Source organism: Carassius gibelio, chromosome B21, assembly GCF_023724105.1.
Source record: "Carassius gibelio isolate Cgi1373 ecotype wild population from Czech Republic chromosome B21, carGib1.2-hapl.c, whole genome shotgun sequence".
NCBI classification, from domain to species: domain Eukaryota; kingdom Metazoa; phylum Chordata; class Actinopteri; order Cypriniformes; family Cyprinidae; genus Carassius; species Carassius gibelio.
Window position 1 is genome coordinate 28,399,166 of NC_068416.1, and position 7,666 is coordinate 28,406,831.

The following is a 7,666-nucleotide window of genomic DNA, read 5'->3' on the forward strand; positions in this document are numbered from 1 at the left end:
GTGAATTACAGTAATCTAAACGAGAAGTAATAAAAGCATGAATTACCTTCTCCAAATCCTTAAAAGACAAAAACTGTTTAAGTCTGGAGATGATCCGCAATTGGTAAAAACTATTCCTCACGACAGAATTTATTTTATTTGGACAAAAAAAATTCTGAGTCTGTGATAATGCCCAGGTTTCTAACCTGTGAGGAAATGGAGGGGAAGTGATTGCCCAACTCCTTATTAATTTCCTTTCTTATTTTGGGGGGACTGTTTCTGTTTCTGTTTTGTTATCATTGAGTTTGAGAAAGTTATTTGATAACCAATTTTTAATATCAGAGATGCATTCCAGCAGTGGTTGAATGGAATCACCAGCTTTTAGTGGGAGGTACAACTGTGTATCATCAGTAGAATTTCATATAAATGAAAAGAGACATTGTGCTTCCTTATAATATCCTCCAAAGGGCACATATATAAAAAAAGTTAAAAAGAAGCGATCCCAGAATAAAGCCCTGAGGTACTCCACTAATAATTGGGGTAGATGATGAGGAAAACTTACTTAGACCTACAGAAAAAGACCTATCTTTGAGATATGAGCTAAACCATCGTAAGGCTGTGCCCCCGAAACCGATCATGTATTCTAAACGGCAAATAAGAACATTATGGTCCACGGTACAAAGGCAACTGTAAGATCCACTAGAATCAATAGTGAATTTTTACCAGCATCAGCTGCCACCAAAATATAATTGAACACTTTAAGCAAAGCAGACTCCGTACTGTGAAAAGTAGTGAAACCAGATTGAAATGGTTCTAATAAATTAGCTGTATTTAAGAATGTGATCAGCTGTAACTACACACATTTTTCCAAAAGCTTTGACAAAAATAATAACTTTGAGACAGGCTGAAAATTGTTAAAGCAACTTTCATCCAAACCTTGTTTCTTACGCAAAGGCTGAACAACCGCATGCTTAAAGCAGATCGGAACCACACCAGTGTCCAAAGATGATTTAATCAACACTTGGACATTGGGGCCAATTACTGGAAAAGCTGCTTTTATGATCACGGAAGGATCAACATCCAGTGAGGAGATAGTACACTTCATTTTGTTAACGGGATTGGAAAGTTCTATTAAAGTAATATGTTGAAAATGGCAAAATAAAAATGGACTAGCAGGCGAGTTCAAAGTAAAAATAAGTGAATGGCACTCACTTTGTCAACAAAAAAAGCCCTGCTGATGGCTCCCAAGAGAACTGGGATTTTGCATTAATAACTGAATTTATTGCGGAGAATAAAACCCTAGGTTTATGACAGTGTGCGGTAATCAGTTCTGAAAAATATTTTGATCTTGCTGACTTAGCAGCGCTCTGAAACTTAACCAGACAATCTTTAAAAATCTCAAGAGACACAGTAAGATGATCATGCTTTCATCTCCTCTGTGCTTTACAGCATGCCTGTCTAAGAGAGCGAGCATTGTCATCCAACCAATAATAAGATTTTATCTAAGGTTGTTTCACTTTAAAAGGAGCATTAGAATCTAAGATTTAGAACAAACTGTGTGAATGAACAAACGGAGGCCATGAAAGAACTGGAGCTTTGGGAGGCCATGGCGGGTCTGGCTCTGAGGCCACGGCTACAACTACCGCCTCGGCCTCTATGGCTGGATCTCTAAATACTCGAGAAAATTGATGGGACTAGACTGGGGGCCTGGAGCCGACACTGGGCTTGACTGGGGTTCCAAAGCCCGCCCTGGGCTCGACGTGGAATCAGGAGCCTCTTCTGGGTTTAACTGGGATTCAGGAGCCCTCCCTGGGCTTAACTGGGGTTCAGGAGCCTCTTCTGGGCTTAACAGGAGATTGGGAGCCTCTTCTGGGCTAAAGTTAGGAACAGGACTGGAGACTCGGATCTTATGTAACAAAAGCAGACTGAAGGCAGGGGTTGAGGAGTATACAGGATTTATTGAAACTGGTAAGAACTGACATCGGGAGAATAGCAGATGGATGGAAGATGAGGAAACTTGCAATCTTGGAGTATTCTTGCCAGATGGGGGAGACCAGAGTTGACGGTTGTGAGCACACACCTCGGTTATGGTGAGTAATGGTGCTATCGGAGGACAGGTGGATAGCTGGAGGCACTGGAAGGAGATGGAGGAGATGGGGGATTAATTCTGAAGGAGTCAATACTAGTGACTTGGCAGAGGATTGATCCACTGATAGTCACGAGATCCGACCATGAGGGTGAATGAGGAGTGTGTCTTTATTTGGAGGTGAGCTGATGGGTTGATGGTGAACAGTAAAAGTCACATTTCAAATGAAACAATATTTTTGTACATATTTTGTGTATGTTTGTACACTTCTTTTCTTTTTTTCTTCACTCGACTCCCCATGTATGCGGACGAGTGTGTGATGTTTAAGTACTTTTATTAAACTCTGGAAAGTTACGACGTCATCCCTTGTGCATTTTTCTTTCTTGACTCTCCTTCTCTCTCCGAGCAACATCTCAACTTCGTTACACTTTCCAGGTTCAATATCCATGCAACAGTTTCTCATAGTGAACATGTCTGCTGTTTGCACAGGGACTACTTCCCCCAACATCTCGACTATTACTGCTGAGCAATTGTTCATGTGGAGGTTGCTCTATGGTTTCATGCAGGGTTTGTGTGTGAACATTATGTTCACGGGTGTTCGTGGTTTTTAATGTGGTCACGACAAGTTGTTCCCCATAGCGACCCTTAGAGGACGAAGCTCAAAGTTCCCCTCAAGAGGGAACTGTTATTACAATTAATTGCCAAATAAATGTTAGGGAATGTAAACTGATATTTCCTACTGACACACACTACAGCAAAAGATAGAAATAACTGACTTAAAACCAGTTCTGAGACAAGGTCTTTACAGGGGATCTGTATCTGGGGCTCTAGTTGTCCTGGTCTCCTCTGTCTTTCAGGGCAGTAGAGGTCCTTTCTAGGTGCTGATCCACCATCTGGTCTGGATACGTACTGGATCTGGGTGACTGCAGTGACCCTCTGATCTGGATACAGACTGGATCTGGTGGCTACGGTGACCTCGGAATTAGAGAGAAACAGACAAATATTAGCGTAGATGCCATTCTTCTAATGATGTAGCAAGTACATTGGGTGTTATGGGAATTGTTCCGGGTAATTAATGCAGCCTAAAAATCCTTTAACGGATTTGGATATTAAAAACATATTAGTATGTAATGTGTAAGCCAGGTTAAAGGGATGGGTCTTTAACAATCAGAAGCTTCCAGAGTGCCCTTCATATTTCATCTTGTGTTCAGAGGAGTGGTTTTTTGTAGGATTGTCATAACAAAATGGGCTTAATAGTGAATTTGTTAATTTGATAAACCTAAATTTAATTATTGTGTACATTTTGATTGTCACTCATAAAATTATGCTGCTCTGTGTGTGTGTGTTTTATTGAAATATTTTTGTTTTCATATAGAAAAATGCTTGATGCATGTGTTCTTAACTTTGGTGTAAACGTTTATTTTGAATCTTCTGATTAAAGTATATTTTATATAAAAGTTTTCAAACATTATTTTTAATATTACAAACAGTACATAACTTGCATAATACAATGAAACGAATGCCTATATATGGCTATATAACACAAGATTAATGTTTTTAAAATGCTTAATGTATCATTATAAAATGCATGCACATAGTATGACGTTTTGTGAATTACCAGGTTTAACCATAAGGTGGCGCCACTCTGTCGAGAACGTAAGCTCCGCCCCTCACTTCCGGTCAGTAAAAGGATATGTATCTCGCCATGGACATGTAAATACTATTTATGTCTTTGTTTTGTAGAAAACGACGCGTTTGCGAGAGATGGGTCGTAGAGGACCTACAATAATGTACAGTATTTGAAAATAATCTGTTTTGAACATTAAAGCATGTCAACATATTCTATTACACCAAATACACAAAATAATGATCTATAAAAAATATGTACGATTAGATGTGATTTGTGTAGAATATTGACTGCAGTTATCATCTTTGTCCACCAGATGGAAGTAGCTCTTCAGTCTCAAAGGTGTTTAGTTTCAGTTTACAGTATGAGAAGAGATCTGATCTAAAGATTAATGAGGATCATATTCATATTACAGCATCAGTTTTATACAATCAGCTTCATCAAACCACTTCAGAGAGGAGAGAGATAATGATGTGATAAAAGATTAACATTAAAACTGTAATTAATATTGGATGAGTTTGTGCATTAAAATTAATGAAAAGGCCATGCATGACAATTAAGATATTTTTAACATGTATACTTGAGTAGCATACAGTATTAATATAAAGTTCTGATGAAGAAAGATGCAGCAAACATATAATAATAAATAGAGAAATAATACAGAGTTTCTGTTATTAGTGCATTAAAACACTGAATATCTATTATTAAACTGATAAATCATTAATATAGCTGCTCTTCTACATTATTCTGCTTTGTGGCTGATGTAACCCAGTGCCTTTCAACTTTTCAACTGTTATGTTTTTAGTTATTATCATTATTGACCGCTAGATGGCTTTAACCAGTCTTCATCATTTGAGTTTTGTCTGTTGGCTGTCTTCCAGATCTGTCGTTCAGTCTGTGGTTTAGTTTGATATCAGACTCCAGCATCACTGCAGAACTAAACTGAGTCTGATAACAGGGAAAAACAACTATAGCTTATTTACTGAGTACTGCACAGAACAATATAATAACTGTTCTGATCTGGCCAAAGATCTGGCAATATGATGCTATGATGCAAAATCATTTTTATTTAGTTGATAAATGAACACACTTACTGAATTAAACATGCAATGTCTGGTGAAAACAATATAGCATGTTATGTTTAAATGATATTGTGGAAACGTAAGTGTGAATCTAATTTCAGCAATTTGTGTTCTGATTGGCATGATTTAATTACTATATCACCATTATCTTATCCGCTGGATAATATATCAGTATCTTGTATCAGTTACTGTAAAACACACTGGTCAAGCACTAGAAATAAAAACCTTGCCTGAACAGAAAAGCATGGCTATTCTGAGGCAGCAGGGTGGAGAAACATGTTTGCAAAGTGTGCAGCTGGCTGAAGATGATAAGAACATGTTCTGTAATAACATGTAAACACTCTCCAGTTCAGTTCAGAAGAGACGCCTTAAGGTGTGTGTTCGACTGCGAGAGCTTCAGCGCTGGACTGAATATGGATCCTCTTCTGCTCAGCGAAGGTCATTAAAACACTTTCATCTTTCTGTTGAAAACATATAAAACATATAAAAATATAAAACATATATGATGATGTTTTATTCAAATGCAACTGGAATGTAAATGTGTATTAAACAATGCGCTCTGCGTTCTGAGCAGTTTTTGCATTCCATAGACATCCGCAGAGAGAAACTAAAATGGTCAAAATGCACACAGCGTACACATCACATAAATATGTTATTATATAATAATATGAAAACTGTCAACCTTATAATTCCAAGGTGACAAATTATTAACAACTGGCAAACTTTAATTCCAAATTGCATTTCAACTGTTTTGCCACAGATATGATGCTAAAACAGAATGAAGAGAAATGCATGTCAGATGAGTTGATGGTCTAATTAAACATCAAAAATGACAAAGAAAGAGGACGAGAGACAATCTGATGAACCCGGAGAGAAACAGACACCGAGACGAGTCAGACACAACAGCATTAACGGTGGAAAACCAAACTGTAAGTCTTTATGATCTTTAAAATCATATTTCATCATCAGCTCTAGCACTGTATCCTTCTTTAACTGAATAAAGGTTCATCGATGTCTGTTTGTGTTTCATAGTTTACCATGATTCAGACAGACCACCAGAGACGCTCACAGATGAGGTGAGATATGTTCTGATTAGAACTGATGCAGAAATCTGATGTTAGATTGAAAGTTGTGCGTGTTTTCTCTTCAGAAAGCTGAGCTTCCTTTCATCTGAACCAGCAGAAAACTCTCCATCATGTCCAGCCACTAAATTAAGTGCTGTATACTCTTTATTGTTTTTATTGTATTGCATTATTACATATATATCCATAATAATATTATCAGTATCAACAATTGTCAAGTTCATAGTTAAGTTCAAAAACACAATGGTAGAAGATTTCTTACGAAAAATATTTTATTTAGAGGCCAAAAGGTTGTAAAGAACTGCAAAGTGCAAAGAAAAACATGATCACCATCAGTGTCATAACAGACAATATTACACCTGGCTGATTCTATATATATATATATATATATATATATATATATATATATATATATATATATATATATATATATATATATATATATATGGATATAGATATATATATATATGGATATAGATATACAGCGCCATCTAAGTAAACTAATAGTTGATTTTAATTCATACAATTGGTTTTTATGCTATCAATGTATATTAACATATGTATACAAAACTATTAAAAAAGTGAATTATACAGAAATATAAATCAAAAATAGAAAAAATATATATAAAAAAATAAATAATAGAAAGAAAAATAGAAAAAACATAAAACATCTATTATATATAAAATAAAAATATATTAAAAATAAAATTAAATGTTTTACAATTACATTATACAAAAATAGCCAAAAATATGTACAAATATATAAATTATACAAAAATATTATCAAAAATATTTTAAAATGAAATATACTCAAATATATATTTTTTTACATGCACAAAAGTAAACAAAAAATTATTGTACAAAAAATAGCCAAAATATTACATCAAAATCATTTCTGAATAATGAATGAAGTAACATGAAAAACGAGTGACAAAGTTACAAAGATTGTAACACTGGGCTTTACATACACAAGGTAATAAACCATCCAGACACATCTGGGGATACAATCAAGAGAACCAATGAAACAGAAGAACTACAAACTTTCACAGGAAACAGGAAACTCAACAGAAGTCTAAACAGACGGATAACAAGTACCATAACAGTAATATCAAACTATGAGTGTTGATTGAGTTCATCACTAAAGCTTTGATTGCAGCTGGTGCACATTTGGGAGCTGTTTCATGCAAAGTGTGTTTTTAGGCTTTATGCAAAACAGGTGGGTTATATGCACAGCAATGAGTAGTGAACACATATATTCAAATTTCTTTCAGGAAACAATCTTTAAGAGAGAATGTAAAAAGTAATTTGTTAAGTTTAATTAATTAAATTGTGCAAACTTCTTGTGTGTCATTTAAATCTCTGCTAATGTATTAAAAGTATTCCTTACTTATTTTGAGTTCAATTTACTTAAGCCATTTATGTTATCTTAATTTAATTTAATCTGTGGTCTGTGGAATATACTGACTCCCAGAGTGCATTGTGTCATGAATAAATAATGCAATTGCTTTGTTTTACAGTTGTTGTTTTTATTTTTCCAATGTTATTTGCTTTCTTTTGTCAGTAGCAGCTCAATAAAAGGAGAAAATAAAATGGTTATTACAATTTATAAAAAAATAAACTAGATTGAATTGTTAATATCGATGTGATTCCTGTGCTGAATGATGAAGTCTGTGTGTGACATCGGCATATTACCACAAATATGAGAGGACTATTTCATATATTAAGAAACTTCCTCAAGATATTCATGATCAATAATGATATTGTAAATGTTGACTAATAGACACAAATCAATATACTAAATGCTTAATTT

The 7,666-nt window shown here is 35.0% G+C and overlaps 1 long non-coding RNA gene across 1 annotated transcript; it reads left to right on the top strand.

Moving 5' to 3' along the window:
- Positions 1–5,050: 5,050 nt before the first annotated feature.
- LOC127986333 (uncharacterized) lies at positions 5,051–7,370 on the top strand. Its single transcript, XR_008160794.1, has 4 exons — positions 5,051–5,212; positions 5,535–5,703; positions 5,807–5,850; positions 5,925–7,370. It is a non-coding gene; the product is annotated as an uncharacterized LOC127986333 (long non-coding RNA).
- Positions 7,371–7,666: the final 296 nt, after the last annotated feature.